Source organism: Arachis ipaensis, chromosome B5 (assembly GCF_059453495.1).
Source record: "Arachis ipaensis isolate K30076 ecotype BB chromosome B5, ASM5945349v1, whole genome shotgun sequence".
Lineage (NCBI taxonomy): Eukaryota > Viridiplantae > Streptophyta > Magnoliopsida > Fabales > Fabaceae > Arachis > Arachis ipaensis.
Genome location: NC_142440.1, coordinates 80981249 through 81004050, shown reverse-complemented (window position 1 = coordinate 81004050; position 22802 = coordinate 80981249).

Below are 22802 nucleotides of genomic sequence, written 5' to 3'. Positions count from 1 at the left end.
CACGTGCGCGTACCTGACGCGTACGCGTGGATTGGAGTTCTGCAAGACAACGCATGCGCGTGTTTGACGCGTGTGCGTGCATGTCGCGTACGCGTGACACATGAAGATGACCAGTGACCCGTACGCGTGACTGACGCGTACGCGTGACATGCGCGATCTGCAAAAATAACAGAAAATGCTGGGGGCAATTTCGGGCCGAGTTTTGACCCAGTTTCTGGCCCAAAAACACAGATTAGAGCCAAAGAACGAGCAGAAGCTCAAGACAGATTCTCATTAGCATAGTTTTAGTTTTAGATCGGAATCTAGAGAGAAAATTACTCTTCCTCTAGGTTTTCTTTTACATTTATATTTTTAGTTTTATGCTTTTACTTTGGATATTGAGAAGAGTCATTACCTCCGTTGAAGTTATTGTTCTAGTTTGTTTTCTTATTTCCTTACTCTTCTATATCTTTAATCTTTGTTCAGAGTTACAATTGGATTGTTTTTAAAATTTATTAATGCAAAGGATTACTTTTACTTTTAATTAATTTGTAGTTATTATCTATCATGTCTTCCTTCTATTCCCTTTTTAATTCTATGCAAGTAATACCCATGTCAATGGAGTAGATTCCCAACTTGACATGGGGGTTGATTAAAAGGAGACACTTGAGTTGGAATGCTCAAGTGATTAGTTAAATTGGATTTTGTTGGCTAATTCTCTATTTACTAACGCTAGACCTTCCCAAGGGAGAGGACTAGGATTTGTGAATAAGAGTTAGCTCAATCACTTGACTTTCCTTTATTTAGTAAGGGTTAACTAAGTGAAAACAACAACCTCTTTATACTGCACTTGAGAGAATTCCAACAAGGATAGAACTTCCAATTAATCATTCCCCCAGTCAAGGCTTTTTATTTTAAATATATAAATCTCCTTTAATTTTCATTGCATTAATTTATAATTATTTATTTTCTGTCTTTCAACTCTCAAAATTTCTCGAAAAACTCCTGATTGATAAGATAGCACCCTTTTGTCAACTCGTTGGGAGACGACCTGGGATTCATACTCCCAGTATTTTTATTCTAACTTTTGTGACAACCTTTCTAAATTGATAAGCGGATTTTTACTGGTTAAGAACTATACTCACAACGTATTTCTATATTGATTTCTTAATTGGCCAATCTCTGCCCCCATAAATTTTTGGCGCCGTTGCCAGAGAGTTGCAATAGCGTGCAAAATTATTAGTTGCTATAAATATTTTTAATTTAATTTATTTGCGTATTTTATTTTATTTTATTACCATGAGCTATGTGTTTCTCTCATTGAATGACGCATTCAGTACCTGATCTGAGTTTAGCCGCATTTGATCCTGAAATTGAAAGAACTCTTTCACGTATTAGGTGAGGTCGGCGTCGGTTAGCCTCTGAGGGTGGTGAAGTGGTTATTATCAATTCACTAGTCTCTTCTGAAGGCGAATCTGAACCACCATCTGAGGGAGAAACAAGCTCCTCTACTACTAATTTGGTTGATTTACGTGCAGGTAACATGGCAGCACCCAGGAGGATTACTCTCCAGGAAGCTGGAGCCCCAGACTTTACTCAGCAACCGTATCAAGTGTGTCACCCAAATCTGGCTGTAGATTTTGAACTGAAGACCGCATTAATCAACTTGATGCCCAAGTTTCATGGCTTACCTGCTCAGGAGCCTATTAAACACCTTAGGGATTTTCAGACAGCCTGTTCTACTGTTAGGCGTCATGGTGCAGATGAAACTTCTATTCTGCAAACCGCCTTCCCGTTTTCTCTTGAGGGAAAGGCGAGAGAGTGGTACTACACTCAGCCTGAAGTGACCGTTACTAACTAGGATACGCACAGGAGAGAATTCTTGGAAAAATACTTTCCAGCTGAAGTTACAGATAGACTAAGGAAAGAGATCTCTTGAATTATTCAAGGCGAATCGGAGACTCTTTAGGAATACTGGGAGCACTTTAAGAACCTTCTGGACGCATGCCCCCATCACATGACTGACAAGTTGGTGTTGATCAGCTACTTCACTGAAGGCATGAAGCCTCGAGATAAGACCACTGAAGAGAGAACTTTTGCGTGGTCTAGAATTCAGAATAAACTCCCGTTCCAAGTATAGCTTCTAAACCAACAAAAGTCCTTTCTTACAAACATTTTGGTTGTCACAAGTAACAAACCCCTTTAAAATTGATAGCCAAAGTATTTAAACCTCGGGTCATCTTCTCAAGGAACTGCAGGGAGGTGTTCTTATTATTGGTTATAAGTTTTGTAAATTGGGGGTTTTGAAAGTAAGGAACAAAGAATTTAAATGGCAAGTAAAATAAATAAATAATTGTAATATAAACTCTTAGCAAGGTATGAGAATTTGGAAGTCCTATCCTAGTTATCCTTATCAATGGTGATGAGAATTGAGTTTTAATCCCACTTAGTTAGCCTTTACTAAAGCAAAGGAAGGTCAAGTGGACCAATTAGTTTAATCCTTAGGTCCTAGTCAATTCATAAGAAGGGACTGGAGTTATTGAAGTTCAATTCAATTAGCAAAGACAACAATTATTAATCACGTTGAGTTTGATAACTCATGAGTTACCAATTACTTAACCAAGGCCAAAAGGGGAAAGGTAAACTTACTCGAATAAAAATGTCTTCAGATTGGAAGCAAGAGTAATATAAATGAAAGAAAGCAATCATAAACTGAAATACCTCAAATAACATTAATTAAGAGAATCATATGTAACGTGGAAGAGTTCATGGATTAAATTGAGAAAATAATTAAAAAGGAACATTGAGCCTGTGATTGAAGAGATCATAGCTTAAACATAATAAAAATCCTAAATCCTAATCCTAAGAGAGAGGAGAGAACCTCTCTCTCTGAAAACTACATCTAAATCCTAAAATTATGAATTATGAGCTGATGTGAGTTGTATGATGAATAGATGCATTCTCCAACTTTTTAGCCTCTAATCTGTGTTTTTTGGGCCAAAAATTGGGTCAAAAATAGCCCAAAAATTGCCCCCAACGTATTCTGGTACGTACAGGTCGCGGGAAAGTGACGCGGAAGCGTCGTCCATGCGTTTGCGTGTATTAAGTTTCTGCCAGGTCACGCGTCCGCGTGATCCATGCGTTCACGTCACTTGTCTTCAGAGAAACTATAGTAAATTATATATCATTGCGAAGCCCCGGATGTTAGCTTTCCAACACAACTAGAACCGCGTCATTTGGACCTCTGTAGCTCAAGTTATGGTCAATTTAGTATCAGAAGGTCAGGCTGGACAGCTTAGCAATTTCTTCAGCTTCTTGTATTCCTTCCAATTTTGCATGCTTCCTTTCCATCCTTTAAGCCATTCCTGCCCTGTAATCTCTGAAATCACTTAACACACATATCAAGGCATCGAATGGTAATAAGAGAGGATTAATATTAGCAAATATAATTTCAAAGAAGCATGTTTTCAATCATAGCACAAAATCAGGAAGGAGAATGTAAAACTCATGCAAATCATATGAATAAGTGTAAGAAAGATTGATAAAATCCACTCAATTGAGTACAAGATAAACCATAAAATAGTGGTTTATCAACCTCCCCACACTTAAACATTAGCATGTCCTCATGCTAAGCTTAAGAGAACTAAAAGAGTGAAGGGGAATGGTAGAATGTATGAAATGCAACCTATAAATACAACTAAATGCTAAGATGTTTCTACCTACTTGGTTAAAAGTAAATAAGTTCTTCAAGACAAACATAAATCAGATTTCACTAATTCAAATTATACAATAAAAGACAAGTAAACTTGTAAGAAGACAGCTCATGAAAGCAGGGAACATAGAATTAAGCATTGAACCCTTACTGGTAGTGTATATCACTCTAACTCTCAAGTGTCTAGGGTCAATCACTCTATTCTTCCCTAGTCATACTTTCTCAACCTTGTTCTTCATCTAACCAATCAACAAATATTTAGTATACCAATGCAAACATCATGAGGTCTTTTCAGGGTTGTAATGGGGCTGAGGTAAAGGTAAGGATATATATATATATAAGGCTAAGTGAGCTAACAAAGTGAATCCTTGATTAGTCTAAGATCTCACCTAACATATACATACTTTATATAATTTAAAATGCTTTACCTAGCTACCCAAATTTTTTTTTCACTTTTGTATTACATGCTCATGTATCAAACTTATTTTTGAATTTTGTCCGATGTGCATTGATTCTTTTTATTTTGCATTTGGGGTAATATTATTTTTCTTCTCTTTTCTTTTCTTCTCTTTTTTTTGTATCCCCTTATTTAATTACTTAATATTTTTTTTCAATGCACATGGTAATTTAATTATTTTGATTTCACATGAGCATGCTTCCCAAATTTTTAAATAAATTTTTCAATTTAATTCTCTACTTTTTCATATCATCCCATGTTCCAATAAAATTCTCCACACTTAAATTATACACAATATCTATCTTAAGCTAACCAAGGATTCAACTTGGAATTTTTATTTTATTTTTCTGCTTAAGGCTAGTAATGTGGTTATGAAATAGAAGGGAGTTAAAAAGTTCAAAGTGGTTAACAAGGGTGATGTAAAAGGTAGGCTTATTTGGGATAAGTGAGCTAATAACAAATAATGGCCTCAATTATATGCAACCATGTAAATACACTAAATAATGGACATATAGAATGGAACAAAGCAAAGAATGCAATTATAGAGAAGAAAACACACAGGAATAAAAATTTATGGTTAAATAATGTAACCATATAAATAAGCTCGAAATCTCACAGGTTGTGTGTTCTTAGCTTTTTAAACTATTTTCCAAATATAACTTCAAACAAATTTAACAAAAAATTTTCAATTTAAATTAGTGAAATACTATAATTGCAAATTTCTTGAAAAAGAAAATATTACTTCAACCAAGTAGTAACTAAATGTATAAAATCAAACAAATATGCAATCAAATATGTAAATGTAACAATGAACAAACAAAGAAAATAGAGTATTGGTGTTGAAAAGAAGGTAACTAACCACTGGAAGTCGGTATCGACCTCCCCACACTTAAAGATTGCACCGTCCTCGGTGCATGCTAAGATGTGCAAGTGGATGGGGGTTGTGGTTCCTTAGCTGGGGCTCTTTTTGTTCCTTTCCTTGCCGGTGGTTTGGGAGTAGCTTTCTCTTTACCCTTCTTGGTGGCCATCCTGAAAAGGGAAAAAGAAAGTAACTTTTTAAAAGCTAAGGATTAGAGCAAGGAAGAGAGCGGGAAAGGTGGTAATCAATGCACAATAAAGAAGAATGACGTTAACACATGGTCATGACTACATGTGAAAAGTTCATCAATGGAAATATAACAAGTGCATGTAATGACAATTAAATGCAAGATATTTATTGGCATGCTGGCAAAGGCATGAGTAGCATAGATCAAGCATTCAATGTCCAAGTTAGATTACCAAGTCTTTCAAACTAATAACATGTTTGTAATAACAATTATATTTAAGTAATAAAATATAAAAAGGGTTTTGTGAAAAGCAAGCATTTAGAGTAGTAGATAGAAAGAAATTGAAAAATAGTGCACAATGCCATACGGGCTTTTTCACAAACACATAGCAAGCATGGTAAATAATCTATTGAAAGTATTAAATTGAACATGCAAGCAACCCTTTAAAATGTAATATATAATTGTCAAACAATTCCTTTAATAATCCACAAAGATATAGAAAATAATGACCCAAATAAATTTCTAACACCAATGAAAATAATGCAATGAATGAATGTATGCAAATAAATTAAATGAAACAGAATGGAAGTGAAGGGGGATAAGAAGTTAAAGAGATGAAGAAGAAAAAAGTAAGAAAAGGAAGAAGAAAGAAGAAAAGATAAGATAATTGACACTGATCTGGATAAGTTGTGCGACGCAGGCGACGCGGACGCGTGGGTCATGCGATCGCGTGGCCTTATTTGTGCGATTGGCGCGAGTGCAGCCTCGCGTTCAGGCAACTCTCTGTTTGAAACTCATTTTGCCAAATTTTTGGGTGACGCGGTCGCGTGGTTGACGCGTACGCGTGAATGGCCTTTCTTTTAAAATTGACGCGGACGCGTGGGGCACGTGTTCGCATGGCAGGGCTTGTGCTTCTAGCATAGTTCCAGCCCCATTCCAGCCTAACTTGCTGCCAAACACCCTTTTTACGTCGATTTTCAGGGCACGCATTCGCGTGGGGTGACGCGGACGCATGGGAGGCATTTTTAGCAAATGACGTGGACGTGTTAGTGATGCGGTCGCGTGGATCAATTTGTGCCAAAGGCACGCCTCCAGCCACGCTTTTGCGCGACTCTCTGTTCACTTTTCTTTTCTTCCAAACGCACTCGTGACACGGATGCGTCAGCGACACTTACGCGTTGCGTGCGTGTTTTTTTTTTTTATGCAGGATGCAAAATGCAATGATAGTGTGGATGCTATGAATAATTCCAGGTTCAATGAAAATAAAATAAAATAAAACTCAAAAACAAACAAAATGAAATAAAATTAAAATTGAAGAAATGGAAAAGGAACGATCATACCATGGTGGGTTGTCTCCCACCTAGCACTTTTAGTTAAAGTCCTTATGTTGGACATTTGATGAGCTTCTTGTTATGGTGGATTGTGCTTGAATTCATCCAGAAATCTCCACCAATGTTTGGAATGAAAACAGCCTCCGGGATCCCAAACTAGGTGCAGAAAGCCTTCAAGTAGGTTAAAGCAAGTGACAAGGCCCCAAGAGTGTTGATTGCCAGAATGAATTCTGGGGTCCCAAATCTTGCTTTTTGCACCCATCTTCTTGTTGATCATTATGATTTCATCCGGGTGGTTCAACTGTAGAATTCTCACTGAAGCGGCCAAATAACTTCCTAGACCCATTCAGTTGAGCTTTACACCAACCCTTGCATTTAAACTTTGAGCACACAACCATGTTGAACCTTGCTTGACAACTCCATCTACTAACCATCTTCCTCTTACTCTTAATGCCACAAAGAGCTCTAAGTTGACCATCCGTCTCCAGTAGCCCATATTCAAGTGGAAATAGAAAGCTAAGGGATATGAATTTTACCCACTTGAATGTTATGAAGGATGATGGCAACTTAGGGGGAGGTATTTCTAACGAATTTGCAAGCTCCACTCCCTTGAGTTCTTCCTTGACAACTTCCACCTCTTTGCAAGCTTCTTCTTCTTCTTCTTTAATCTCCATCTCTTGATCAACCTCTTCAAAGTCTTTAGCCATGATATGCCTTGGAGGTTGTACACCCTCCTCAACATCAATTTCAAACGTCTTTGAAGGAGGCTTGATAACTTGACTTTCCCATGGAGATTCTGCATCTCCTAAATCTTCAACCACGTCTTCCTCTACAACTATTATGGCTTCCTCCACTTGTTCCAATACAAAGCCATGTTCCTCATTGTCTACCAATGTTTCTAGGGTCTCCTTCATGCTACACTCTTCTTTTGATTCTCCACATGCAGCCATGGGAGTACTTTGAGTGCTCAGATGTCGGGAAACTATAATATTCACTACCTCGGTTAAGGCAGTAGTGAGTTCCAGTACGCTCCTTTGCATCCTCACTTGCCCTTTTAGAATAACATGTGGGTTCATTGATTGGGAGAGAGGGTTCATAATAAGAATGTGGTTCTTCTTGGTAAGGATATGGAGATGGTGAATATTGAGGTGGTGGTTCTTGGGAGTAATTGGGTTGGTATTGGGGTGGTTCTATGTATGGTTCATTTGGCTCATAAGATGGTTGGTATGGTGGATACAAGTTAGGGTCATATGGAGGTGTTTGGTTGTAGGGGGCTTGTGAGTATGGTGGTCCAAAATCATGTTCAGGAGAGGGTTTATAGGCATATGGTGGTGGTTGTTGATAGTCCATTGGAGGTGGTTGTTGCTATGAGGGTTGATCAAATCCTTGTGGCTCTTCCCATCTTTGATTGTTCCATCCTTAATGCCTGTTCTCATTGTAATTTCCTCTTCCTGCAATATAATTGTAACCAGACTCATAGCCAAAGGGGTGAGAGTTCATAGTAGCAAATAAAAGTTAAAAGAAATAAAAACAATTTTAAATTAAAAGGTTATTGAAATTTAAATTTTGAATTTGAAAATTAAATTTTTAATTTTGAATTTTAAATTTTGAAATTTGAATTTTGAAATTTAAAATTTTTAAATTTGAAATTTGAATTTTAAAATTTTCAATTTTGATTTTTGAATTTTAAATTTTGAAATTTGAAATTATAATTTTAAATTTTGAAATTTGAATTTTGTAAAAGTCAACAATATAAGATAAAGTTTTGAAAAAGATTTAAATTTTGAAAATGTTTGATTTTTAAAATTTTAAATTTGAATTTTGAAAATTGAATTTTGGAATTTAAATTGAAATTTGAAATTTGATTTTGAAATAAGATAAGATAAGATTTTGAAAAAGATATGATTTTCGAAAAAGATTTGAATTTTGAAATTTAAAACTAAGAAAAGATAAGATAAAAATTTTAAAATCAAAATCTAAACTTTTTTTTTATGCAAATTTCGAAAATTCAATTAAAATAAAGGGAAAAGATATTTTTGAATTTAATGAGGAAAGAGAAAAACAATAAAATGACACCAAATTAAAAATTTTTAGATCAAAACGAAGAGAACAACTAAGAACAACTTGAAGGTCAAGATGAATATGAAGAACAGATTTTTGAAAAAAAAATTTAATAACTAAATAAAAACTAATAACCTATTAATTTATGAAAAAACAAAAAAAAAAACAAATAAACAAGCAAAAAGCAAATATTTACAATAACCAATAATAAGGCACACGTTTGCAATTCCCCGGCAACGGCGCTATTTTGAAGAGAGAACTTTTGCGTGGTCTAGAATTCAGAATAAATTTACGTTGTAAGTATAGCTTCTAAACCAACAAAAGTCCTTTCTTACAAATGTTTTGGTTGTCACAAGTAACAAACCCCTTTAAAATTGATAATCGAAGTATTTAAACCTCGGGCCTTCTTCTCAAGGAACTGCAGGGAGGTGTTCTTATTATTGGTTATGAGTTTTATAAATTGGGGGTTTTGAAAGTAAGGAACAAATAATTTAAATGGCAAGTAAAATAAATAAATAATTATAATATAAACTCTTGGCAAGGTATGAGAATTTGGAAGTCCTATCCTAGTTATCCTTATCAATGGTGATGAGAATTGAGTTTTAATCCCACTTAGTTGGCCTTTACTAAAGCAAAGGAAGGTCAAGTGGACCAATTAGTTTGATCCTCAGGTCCTAGTCAATTCATAAGAAGGGACTGGAGTTATTGAAGTTCAATTCAATTAGCAAAGACAACAATTATCAATCACGTCCAGTTTGATAACTCATGAGTTACCAATTACTTAACCAAGGCCAAAAGGGGAAAGGTAAACTTACTCGAATAAAAATGTCTTCAAATTGGAAGCAACAGTAATATAAATGAAAGAAAGCAATCAAAAACTGAAATACCTCAAATAACATTAATTAAGAGAATCATATGTAACGTGGAAGAGTTCATAAATTAAATTGAGAAAATAATTAAAAAGGAACATTGAACCTGTGATTGAAGAGATCATAGCTTAAACATAATAAAAATCCTAAATCCTAATCCTAAGAGAGAGGAGAGAACCTCTCTCTCTCAAAACTACATCTAAATCCTAAAATTATGAATTATGAGCTGATGTGAGTTGTATGATGAATGGATGCATTCTCCCACTTTATAGCCTCTAATCTGTGTATTTCGGGCCAAAATCTGGGTCAAAAACAGCCCAGAAATTGTCCCCAGCGTATTCTAGTATGTACAGGTCGCGGGAAAGTGACGCGGAAGCGTCCTCCACACGTTTGCGTGGATTACGTTTCTGCCAGGTCACGCGTCTGCGTGATCCACGCGTTCACATCTCTTGGCTTCGAGACAGCTATAGCAAATTATATATTGTTGCGAAGCCCCAGATGTTAGCTTTCCAACGCAACTGGAACCGCATCATCGAGACTTCTGTAGCTCAAGTTATGGTCAATTTAGTACCAGAAGGTCAGGCTGGATAGCTTAGCAATTTCTTCAACTTCTTGTATTCCTTCCACTTTTGCATGCTTCCTTTCCATCCTCTAAGCGATTCCTACCCTATAATCTCTAAAATAACTTAACACACATATCAAGGCATCGAATGGTAATAAGAGAGGATTAATATTAGCAAATATAAGTCCAAAGAAGCATGTTTTTAATCATAGCACAAAATCAGGAAGGAGAATGTAAAATTCATGCAAATCATATAAATTAGTGTATGAAAGATTGATAAAATCCACTCAGTTGAGTACAAGATAAACCATAAAATAGTGGTTTATCAACCACATTGGATGGTGCAAGTAATGGTTCTCTGAAAAAGTACAAGACCGCAGATGAAGTGTGGCAACTGATCAGCGACCTAGCTGAGTCCACTCGGAATCACAAGCACAGGAACAACCACCCCAAGGCTGTTGTAGAGGTTTTCTCTAGTAGTGAGACTACAGCTTTCACACAGGCTATATGTGAGATGACCAACCTACTGAAGCAGATGTAGCTGAATCAACAACAACCTCAGCCTCCCCTACCACAACAAAGTCAACAGTTGGTTCCTCAAAAAGTATGCGGAATATGTGCTGATTACACTCATTACACTGACGAGTGTCCGCAGCTCCAACAAGAAGATAACACCTTGGTAGCTACTCACAATTTCTATGACCTCCCGAATCAAGGGTACAATCAACAAGACGGCAATTACAGCCAAGGTGGAAACTACAACCAAGGTTGGCAAGACAACTCCAACCAGGGATGGAGAGACAATTCCAACCAGGGATGGAGGGATAATTCCAACCAAGGATGGAGGGACAACTACAACAGATGAGGCAGAGACAACAATGGAAATCAGAGGTGGAATAACAACAACAGACAGTAGAACCAAAACAAGCCCTACAAAGTACCTCACTTAAGGTAGTCCCAAGCACCTCAGAACAACCGACAGCAGGCCCCTCAGATCACTTACCCTTCTTCTTCTTCTTATGACGAAATGCTTCAATCTATTGAGCAAAGACAAAAGGCCAGGGAAAACACACTTAGCTTCTCCTTGAATGGCCTGACCTCTGCTGTACAAGCTCTTGCCTCATAGATTGGATCAATGAATACTTCCAATAATCAGCCTTCAAGCTCCAATGGAATTCCTTCTCAACCCTTATCCAACCCCAAGTGTGGCATCAATGCCATCACTTTGAGTTTCGGAACCATACTGCAAGAGAGGAATCAGGAGGAGCCAAGCCCACAAGAACACGCCCCAGTTAAAGACATAGTTGAAGTGGAAGATGCTGAAGAGGAAGAGGAAGTACAAGACATGGTTGAAGAAGAAGTAACACAGCCAAGGAATGGAGCACCAAAGGATGCAGAAGATGCAAGTGGCACCATTCCTATTCCATTTCTACACCTTGCAAGGAAGTCTAGGAAGCAGATGGAACTCGATCCCAAAATGGTAGAAATCTTCAAAAAGGTTGAGGTAATTGTTCCCTTTTTTTATGTTATTCAACAAGTACCTAAATATGTAAAGTTTCTAAAAGATTTATGCATACATAAAGATAATATTAATGAATTAGAAACTATTCCTTTAGGTAGTTCTATATCTACTTTAATGGGAGGTATACCTGAAAAATATAGTGATCCAGGTCCATGCATGGTTAACTGTACCATTGGGGGTGTAATATTTTCTAACTGCATGTGTGATTTAGGAGCGCGCGTGAGTATTATGCCATTGTCTATATATGATGCTTTGAGGCTCCCTCCCTTAAAAAAGTCGGCAGCTCATTTTGTTTTAGCAGATAAAAGCATCATTACTGTGGTTGGAATTGCTGAAGACATGCTGGTAAGCATTAAGGGGCTCACATTTCCCATTGACTTCTATATCTTGGAAATGCCCCCTAATGACTCAGAAAGACCATCATCAATCCTGCTTGGAAGGCCATTCCTGAAGACTTCAAAGTGCAAGCTAGATGCCTTCTCAGGAACTTACTCCTTTGAGATAGATGGCAGAGCAGTGATTTTCAATTTGAATGAAGCTATGAAGCACCCTACGGAAGATCATTCCATCTTCCAGTGCGACATCATTGATGAAACTGTAGCTGCAGTTCACCAAGAAGAAGTAGACGAGAGGAACATGGAGCAAGATCCAAGTGGGGGACGCCTTCTGAACACAATGAGGACACTTTGCCATTATCAATAGCTCCAGATGATCAAGTGCCTAGCCATGAGCAGAAATTAGAATTAAAGCCCCTCCCACCCCACCTTAAGTATGATTACCTTGAGAATAATCAGAAGCTCCCAGTCATCATTGCAAGGGAACTCACTTCCCAACAAGAGGAGCAGCTGCTCAGTGTGCTGAGAAGACAAAAGAAAGCAATTGGGTGGAGCTTGGCGGATATAGTAGGCATCAGACCTCAAGTTTGTGAGCACAAAATATTCTTAGAAAAGGGAGCAAGACCTGTCCGTCAACCTCAAAGGATGATTTTATGGATGATTTTAGCGTATATGGTGATTCCTTTAACCTTTGCTTGGATAGTTTAGCTAGAGTATTAGACAGGTGTGTTAGTTCAAACCTTGTATTGAATTTTGAAAAATGTTATTTTATCGTAAATCAAGGTATTGTACTAGGACATGTTGTTTCTAACACTGGTATTTCTGTTGATCCAGCAAAGGTAGATGTCATTTCTAGTTTACCTTACCCCTCCTCCGTGAGGGAAGTCCGTTCGTTCCTTGGTCATGCAGGTTTCTACCGGAGATTTATCAAGGACTTTAGTAAGGTAGCATTGCCTTTATCCAGACTACTGCAGAAAGATGTTGAGTTCGAATTCAGTGAGGATTGCATGCAAGCCTTTGATAAGCTGGAAATCGCCTTGACTCAAGCTCTGATTGTGAGAGGACCAGACTGGAACCAGTCTTTTGAGATTATGTACGATGCCTCCAACTATGCAGTAGGAGTGACACTGGCTTAGCGTGAAGGTAAGGATCCTTTCGTAATTGCTTATGCTTCTAAGACCTTAGACGCTGCTCAGTCTAATTACACAACCACTGAAAAATAGCTTCTAGCTATTGTCTTTGCTCTGGATAAATTCCGAGTCTATTTACTTGGTACTAAGGTGGTAGTGTACTCGGACCATGCATCTCTAAAATATTTATTAGCTAAAAAAGAATCCAAACCAAGGTTGATACGTTGGATAATGTTGCTTCAGGAATTTGATTTAGAAATTAAGGATAGGAGTGGTAACCAGAATTTAGTGGCGGACCACTTGAGTCGCCTTGAGCACATTAAGGATGACTCCACTCCTATCAACGATGCTTTTCCATTTGATAGCTTGCACGCAGTATCTGAAGTAGTTCCTTGGTATGCACCTATAGCTAATTATCTAGTTAGCCATACTTTCCCTCCTAATTTTACTAAGCATCAAAGAAACAAGCTGAAAAGTGAGTCCAAATATTATATATGGGATGACCCATATTTATGGAGGTATGGTGCTGACCAGATAATTAGAAGGTGTGTGCCTCAATCAGCATTCGAATCCATTTTAGAGGCCTGCCACTCTTCTGAGAGTGGAGGACATTTTGGCCCTCAAAGAACAGCTAGAAAAATCTTAGACTGTGGATTTTGGTGGCCCACTCTTTTTAAGGATGCTGCTACCTTTTGTAAATTCTGTCCCCCATGCCAAAGGTTTGGGAATATATCCAAGAGGGATGAGATGCCCCAATAGATTATGCTTTTCTGTAAAATTTTTTATGTTTGGGGCATTGACTTCATGGGTCTATTTCCAAACTCTAGTGGTTACCTTTATATACTATTAGCTGTAGATTATGTTTCTAAATGGGTGGAAGCAATTTTTACCCGTACTGATGATGCTAACACTGTTGTTTCCTTTGTTAGAAACCATATTATTTGTCGCTTTGGATCACCATGAGCAATCGTGAGTGATCAAGGCACTCACTTCTGTAATAGGAGGTTAGTAGGGTTACTGAAAAAACATGGGATAGTTCACAAAGTGGCAACAGCATACCACCCCCAGACCAATGGGCAAGCAGAGGTATCTAACAGAGAAATAAAGCGCATTCTGGAGAAGATAGTAAAGCCTTATAGGAAGGACTAGAGCACCAGACTTGTTGAGTTTGTTGAGTCTAATTGGTAGTTTAGTATGTTAAATAAGGTTTTATTGTGTTTTGGTAGATGTTTGGAGGTTTGGAATGCTTGGATTGGGGCAAAAATATAGAAAAAAAAATTCGAAAAACAGAGCACCATCCGCACGTACGCGCACGCATCAAGCATTTTCGCCTACCCACGCGGACGCGCTATGTACGCGTACGCATGGATTGAGAAATTCCACCCCCAAGCCAAAAACCCGAGAGTTGTGCGAACGCTGCGCTAGCATTGTGCCTTTTGCACAAACCAACTCGCGCGTACGCGCACATGACGCGTACGTGCCACTCTCGAAATAAGCCATCGACGCGTACGCGCTATGTGTGCGTACGCGTCGCGTCCATTGCACCACCATCCGCGCATATGCGTGCGTATGCATGGATGTCCTTCCTTCAACATATCTCTTTTCTTCTCCTCTTTCCATTTCTTTCCTTCTCTTTTCTTCTTCCCTTCTCCTACCCTTCATCCAACACTCCCAAACACCATTGATAAGCATTTATTTTAGTTAACTAATTAGTTAGTTAGTTAGTTGATTAGTTAGTTTTAGTTAGTTTTCATTTCATTTCCTCTTTTTCATTGTAAGTGTTAGATTGTTTTTCTTGTTTACCATTAATTGCTGCTGAGTATTAAAAAGGGATGTTATCTTAACATTATTATGTTTATAATCTTTGTTGGATTCTATTGTTGAGGTTAAATTTTGCTACTTGGTTTTGAGTTTTTCATGCTTACCTTTTAAGAATACCAAGTGATGAGAATTGCCTTCGAGCATGTAACTCTTCTTGAATTTCATAATTTGGCCAACATGTAATTTCAATCCTTTTCCTCGATTATGCAATCTCTTGATGGATGTTGTGCATTTACTTCAATGCATTGTATTCCATGATCATATGCATCCATACGTTTTTAGCTTGAATTCTCTCATGCGTCCCTAATGCTTGTTTTACCTTACAAGCTTACTTAAAGCATCTCAAGCATACTAGAATGAGTAAAGTGCATGCTTCTTTAGTGACATAGCTTTTATGCTAATGTGTGTTCTAAACCGCACACAATTTAGAATTCACACACTTATTTGTCATTAATGTCACACTAATTTACTCACTCAATTCTAGTGATTAGTACCTCATTCCAACAATGTTTGCTTCCTTGCTTTTGTTTTCTTATCTTATGGTGTTATATTTTTGTTTTTCATGAATGATGCACCGCAAGCAAAAATAGAAGCGGAAGAAAGAACGCGCAGCAACCGGTTGATCTACCAGCTGAAGGTAGCAATCGGAGAGTCGCCGTACCCCCTTGCTCATCTTTGAGTGCACCGAGGATGGTGCAAACTTTTAAGTGTGGGGAGGTCGTCCGACCGGTCGGCGATTTTGGGTGACAAGTTTCTAATCTCAACACTTTTGCATTCCATTCTAGGTTTTTAGGATTTGTATTTGCATTTTCTTATTTTTGCATATGTATACATAATAAACTTAGTCAAAATAAGGAAATTTTTCAAGATTTCTATCTATAGGGCACCAATTGATTTGAATGAAAACTTTTCCTAAAACTTGCTTGAATTATATATATTGTGGATCATGTTTTGAGCTAAGAATACAAGCTTGTGAGATTTGAGCTTAATTGCGTGGTTGCATCTTATAACCACTTATTTTCCTTCTTGTGTGCATTATTCTCTTTCTATGATTGTGATCTTTGATTTGTTTGATTCTTTATGTCCATTATTTTGTGTATTCATGCATTTATATGATTGAGGCCATCATTTCATTTAGCTCACTTACCCAAATAGCCTTACCTTTTATCTTCCATTGTTAGCAACTTTGAGACTATGATTAACCCACTTTATTCTTAATTTTAGCACATTACAAGCCCTAAAGCGAAAAACAACAAATGTCCTTTATTTGGATCTTTGATTAGCTTAGGCTAGTGTGTGTGTATCATTCAAGTGTAGGAACCTTGGGACATTGGTTGAATAAAAGGGTAGTTTTGTATTTTTGTTGTGAATATTGGGAATTGGGTACATGCTCATGTGTTAATTAAAATTTTAGACCTTATGCATTGAGGTTCTTGTATATAGTTTGAAAGAAAGAAAAATGAGAAAAAAACAAAAGAAAAAGAAAAAGAAACAAAAAGAAGAGTATGGAAAAGAAAAGAAAAAAAATAGAAAAAGAAGAAAAAAAAGAAAGAAATAAAAAGGGGACAAAATGCCCCAAAGCAAAGCGAAGCTTAATAAAGATCAATGCAGAAGTGTTGTGAAGTGAAAAGAAAATGCATGAGTATGTGAAAAACTGGGAAAAATGGATAGTTAGGTTAGAACTTAATTGTATAGGATGTCATAGGTTAGGTGGGAAGTTTAAGCTTATCAAAGATTCAAATTTCAAGCTCACTTAACCATATACGCATCCTACCTTGACCCTAGCCCCATTACAACCAATGAAAAGACCTCATGATACTTGTATGCATGCATGAAATAAATGTCGATTGTTAGAAAAAAAAATCTTGGAAAGCATGATTAGGGGAGAATTGAGTGAATCAACCCTAAACACTTGAGCGAATAGAGTGCAAACACTACCAGTGAGGGTTCTATTGCTCAATTACATGTTCTCCACCTATGATCATCACTCCTCATGCAAGTTTGTAAAAATATTTAATAGCTCAATTCAATTGTGGTTTGGCATGGTTGTTAAGACCCTTAGCCCTTGTGCATATATGCTTCTTGGGAATTGATTTATTTTGACTGAGCAAATACATTCATTTAAATAGTTGCATATAGATAGATTGCATTTAGTTAGATTTCATTGAAAAAATGTTGATCCCTTTGCTTTCTCTTGGTTTAAGCATGAGTACATGCTTGTTTTAAGTGTGGGGAGGTTGATAAACCCCATTTTTAGGGTTTATCTTGTGTTGAATTTAGAGGGTTTTGTCAACTATTCTCCCATTTATCCAATGAAATAGCATGGTTTCATGATTGTCTTCCAATTTGTGCTTAAGTGTGAAAACATGCTTTCTAGGTCCTTAATTAGCTAAATTCAATTCACCCTTGATTCCACTAGATGCCTTGATTTTTTTGTTAAGTGATTTCAGGTTGAAAAGGCTAGGAATGAATCAAAGGAGTGAAGAGGAAAGAATGCAAAGTAGAGAACACATGAAAAAGCCAAAGATTTGGATATCTTCATCCACGCGCACGCGCACTGTACGTGCACGCATGGATCATGAAAATGCAAGGGATGCGCACGTGCACTATACGCGTACGCGCCGGTGGGCGCACGTGATTTTTTAATAGAAAACGTGCCCAGCGATTTCTGAGAGCTGTGGGGCCCAATTTGCAACCAACTTTGGTGCCAAAATGCATTTAAAGGACCAAGGATTGAAGGGAATCAACAATTAGCATCATTTACACACATTAGGATTAGTTTAGAGTAGTTTTAGAGAGAGAAGCTCTCACTTCTCTCTAGAATTAGGATTAGGTTTAGGTTAATTTCTTAGATCTAGATCTACTTTTTCTTCTCTTGGTTAATTCTCCTTTTGCATCTTCAATTGCTCTCTTGTAGTTGTAACATTATACTTTTCTTGTAGTTCCTTTGTATTGTTAGTTGTAGGTTATGAACTTTCTTTTGTAGATCTATATTTCTCCTTCAATGCAATTGGTATGTTCTTTGTTGTTTCATAATTGTTTTCCTTTTCTATTGTTGATCTCTTGCTATTCTAGTTAGATCTCTCTTTAATTCTTGCAATTCATGTTGTTTACTTTTATTGCCTTTTATGTGTTTGTTAAAATGCTTCTTTTAGTTATGAGTTTACTTTTCTATTGTTTTGCCTTTCTATTGTTAATCTCTTACTTTTGTGGTTGTAGATTCCTTTAATTCTTGCAATTCACTATGCTTTTCTTTTGTGCCTTCCAAGTGTTTGATGAAATTCTTGGTTGGATTTTAGAGTAGATTTTAGTGCTCTTGGCTTGGGGAGGTAACTTAGGAACTCTTGAGTTACTAATATCCAAGTGATTGACGATTGGGAGCCATTAACTCTAGATCTCACTAATTGAATTGGTGGAGAACTAGGACTTAAGGACTTGGATTGGCATAGCTCATTTGACTTTCCTTTATTAGTTAGAGGATGACTTAATGGGGTTGATCCTTGCCAATTCTCATGTTGTGGTTAGTGATATGGATAGAGATCCTTGACCACCAAACCTTGCCAAGACCTTTAGTTATTTGAATTTCATTTCCATTTACTTTTCATGTTTCTCATCCAAAACCCCAAAATATACAACTCATAACCAATAACAAGAACACTTGTTTGCAATTCCTAGGGAGAACGACCCGAGGTTCAATACTTCGGTTTATAAATTTAGGGGTTTGTACTTGTGACAAACAATCTTTTGTATGAAAGGACTATTGTTGGTTTAGAAACTATACTTACAATGAGATTTCAATTGTGAATTCTAGACCACACAAAAGTCCTCTCATCAGTCTCCTTATGTTTGACCAGCCGCCTTTAAGCGGGCTGTGATCTTCTGCTTTGGGCCTAGTTGGGCCCTTATAGCAATTTGGCCGAGCTCTTTGGGAAGAGGTCGGTGTTGACCAACCTTTATAAGAGGTCAGTTGTTCCTGTCTTCATTCAGGTCGGCTAGCCTAGCTAGACCTATGGTATGAACAGTTAGGAATTAGGTAATTAGGTGAACTTGAGTCATAGATGTCCATTCCATATTGTGTTAGGATTTTTAGTTGGTTTGGTTTAAATTAACGATAGTCTTTCATTAAGTTAATTAATGAGTTGGCTAAGACTTATGGATTGAGGTCAATTATGCCCTTTTGACTTATCCTCGATGTTAGGGTAGACTAATTGGAATTAATTCTATGCAATTACCATGTTTGTGGTGGATGACTAGGATAGAAATCCTCAAGTATCCAATCTTTCCAAGAGTTCTTTTTGCAATTTAATTTCAATTTTTGTTACTTTAATTGCTTTTCATTTAATTCCTTGCATGCTTGTTTAATTTCTTGCAATTTACATTTCTTGCTTATTTCAATCAAAATCCCCAATTTTCTCATAGCCAATAATTACACACTTAATTGCAATTCCTAGGGAGAACGACCCGGGATTTAAAACTCTTAGTTATTTTTATTTGAATTGTGACAAATTCTATATTTAAACTTTGATGTTGGGGTTTAATTGCTGGTTTGGACTATGCTATCAATGAAGAAATTCTCTTTTCTTATTTTAAGAAATTCTAAACCGAAACAAATTCTCATCATCAATTCACAATGAAAAGAATGAGTTAATCCGAACAAGAACTCTCACAGGACGGCACATGTGTATCGACTACAGGAGACTCAATAATGCCATAAGGAAGGATCACTTCCCTCTGCCTTTCATAGATCAAAGGCTTGAGAGGTTAGCTGGACATGCGTTCTATTGCTTTCTGGATGGATACTCCAGCTATAATCAGATTTCAGTAGACCTTCAAGACCAAGAAAAGATGGCATTCACATACCCTTATGGAGTATTCGCCAACAGGAGAATGCCGTTTGGACTCCGTAATGCCCCTGCAACTTTTTAAAGGTGTATGCTTTCTATTTTTCCAGATATGGTTGAAAAGTTCATTGAAGTATTTATGGATGACTTCCCTATTTTTGGTGATTCTGTTGACTCATGCCTTAACCATCTAGCCCTATTTTTGAAACGATGCCAAGAAATTAATCTAGTTTAAAACTGGGAGAAATACCATTTTATAGTAATTGAGGGGATTGTTCTTGGTCATCGGATTTCAAACAAGGGAATAGAGGTTGATCAAGCTAAGGTAGAACTAATTGAAAAATTACTACCACCTACTAATGTTAAGGCAATTAGAAGCTTCTTAGGACATGCAAGATTCTACAGGAGATTTATAAAACACTTTTCTAAAATTGCAAAACCCCTGTGCAATCTTTTAGCAATTGAAACCCCTTTTGTTTTTGACAAAAAATGCCTACATGCTTTTGAAACTTTAAAAACAAAGCTTGTCTTAGCACCCATCATTGCCGCACCCAATTGGGATTTGTCATTCGAACTAATGTGTGATGCCAATGATTATGCCATAGGAGCAATTTTGGGGCAGAGACAAGACAAGCTTATGCATGTCATTAATTATGCCAGTCGTGTTCTGAATGATGCTCAAAAGACTACACCACCACAGAGAAGGAACTCCTGGCGGTTATCTATGCGATTGATAAGTTTAGATCCTATTTAATTGGATCAAAGGTTATTGTCTATACTGACCATGCTGCTCTTAAGTACCTTCTGACCAAGCAGAATTCTAAACCAAGATTGATCAGGTAGGTGCTGCTCCTTCAGGAGTTCGACATTGAAATCCAAAAAGGGATAAAAAAATCAAGTGGCTGATCATCTGTCAAGGATTAAGCCTGGGGAGGGAACGCCACCCCTTACTACTGCTGTGACCGAGACCTTCCCAGATGAGTACCTCTTTGCGATCTAAAAGACGCCACGGTTTACAGACATTGCAAACTAAGTCACGAGGTTTATCCCCAAAGAGTACACCAAACAACAAGTCAAAAAACTTTTGCATGATGCCAAGTACTACTTATGGGATGAACCCTACCTCTTTAAGAGATGCTCAGATGGGATGATCAGGCGTTGTGACTCAGACAAGGAAGCCTAGTAAATTCTCTGGCATTGTCATAGTTCTGAGTAGGGAGGACATTTTGGAGGGGAGAAAACGGCCACCAAGGTCTTTCAGAGCAAGTTCTACTGGCCAACCCTCTTCCGGGATTCTCGGGAATTTGTAAGAAACTGTGATAAGTGTCAAAGAGCCGAAAACCTTCTTCACAATCTGATGAATGGATTTTTGACAGTTTAGAATTCACAAATGAATTCTCATTGCAAGTATAGTTTCTAAACCAACAAATAATCCTTTCATACAAAAGATTGTTTGTCACAAGTACAAACACCTAAATTTATAAACCGAAGTATTCAAAACCTCGGGTCGTTCTCCCTAAGAATTACGATAAAGTGTCTTGTTATTGGTTATGAGGTATGTTTTGGGGTTTTTGAGATAAGAGGCATGAAATGTAAATGGCAATGAAAATAAACTAACAACTAACAAAGGCCTTGGCAAGGTTTGGTGGTCAAGGGTCTCTATCCCTATCACTAACCACAACATGATAATTGGCAAGGATCAATCCCATTAAGTCATCCTCTAACTAGTAGTAAAGGAAAGTCAAATGAGATATATCAATCCAAGTCCATAAGTCCTAGTTCTCCACCAATTCAATTAGTGAGATCTAGAGTTAATGGCTCCCAATCATCAATTACTTGGACATTAGTAACTCAAGAGTTCTTAAGTTACCTTCCCAAGCCAAGAGCATTAAATTCTACTCTAAAATCCAACCAAGCATTTTATCAAACACTTGGAAGGTACAAAAGGAAAGCATAGTAAATTGACAACAAGAATAGAATCTAACAACAATTATTGCAAGGAATTAATAACAACAATCAAAAGAAACATAATTATCATGAATTACCTCAAATTGAATTGAAAGAAAATAGCATGAAAAAAAGTAGATCTACAACAAAGCATAGAAACAAAGTAGAGGAAATCGTAACAAACAATAGAAGAATGATGAATGTAACAACAAAGAATTGAAGAGTAGAAGTAGATGAAAGCATGAATTAAAACCTAGATCTAAGATTATTAACCAAAACCTAATCCTAATCCTAATCCTAATCCTAGAAAGAAGTGAGAGCTTCTCTCTCTAAAACTAACTAAAACTAAGCCTAATGTGTAATGTATGTGAAGTGATGCCTTCCCCTTCAATCCTTGGTTCCTTTTATCTTTTCCCGCCAAAAACTCAGCTCCAAATGGGGCCAGAAACCCTCCAAAATTGCCAGGCACAAGTTCTTCTTTAAAAATCACGTGCGGCCTTCGACGCGTACGCGTACAGCGCGCGTACGCGTCCATGGAGCTTTTCGCAATCCACGCAGGAGTGCACTGTGCGCGCGCGCGTCCATGGGTGTTTTCCAAATCTTTGGCTTTTCATGATTTCTCCACTTTTTAAGCTTTCCTTTTACTCCTTTGATCCTTTCCTAGCCCTTTTCAATCTGAAATCACTAGCAAACACATCAAGGCATCTAGTGGAATCAAAGGAAGATAAAAACTATCAATTTAAGGGCCTAAAAAGCATGTTATCACACTTAAGTGCAAATAAGGAGACAATCACAAAACCATGCTATTTCATTGAATAAATGTGAGGAAAGGTTACCAAAATGCTCTAAATTCAACATAAGATAAACCCTAAAAAGGGGGTTTATCAACCTCCCCACACTTAAAACTTAGCATGTCCTCATGCTAAACCAAGAATGAAGCAAAGGGTATGACATTTATTCAATAGAACTAAGCTATATGCAAACTATCTAAATGCAACTACCTATCATGAATGCAAATGCTTGGCCAAAAAAATTCAACTTCCAAGAGAACGTATATGTAAGCACAAGGGCTCAAACAATGGAAATCAAATTCAACCCACAATTGTAATGAATTATCAAAAGGATTTACATACTTGCATGAGTATAGATGATAGTGGTGAATACATATAATTGAGCAATCGAACCCTCA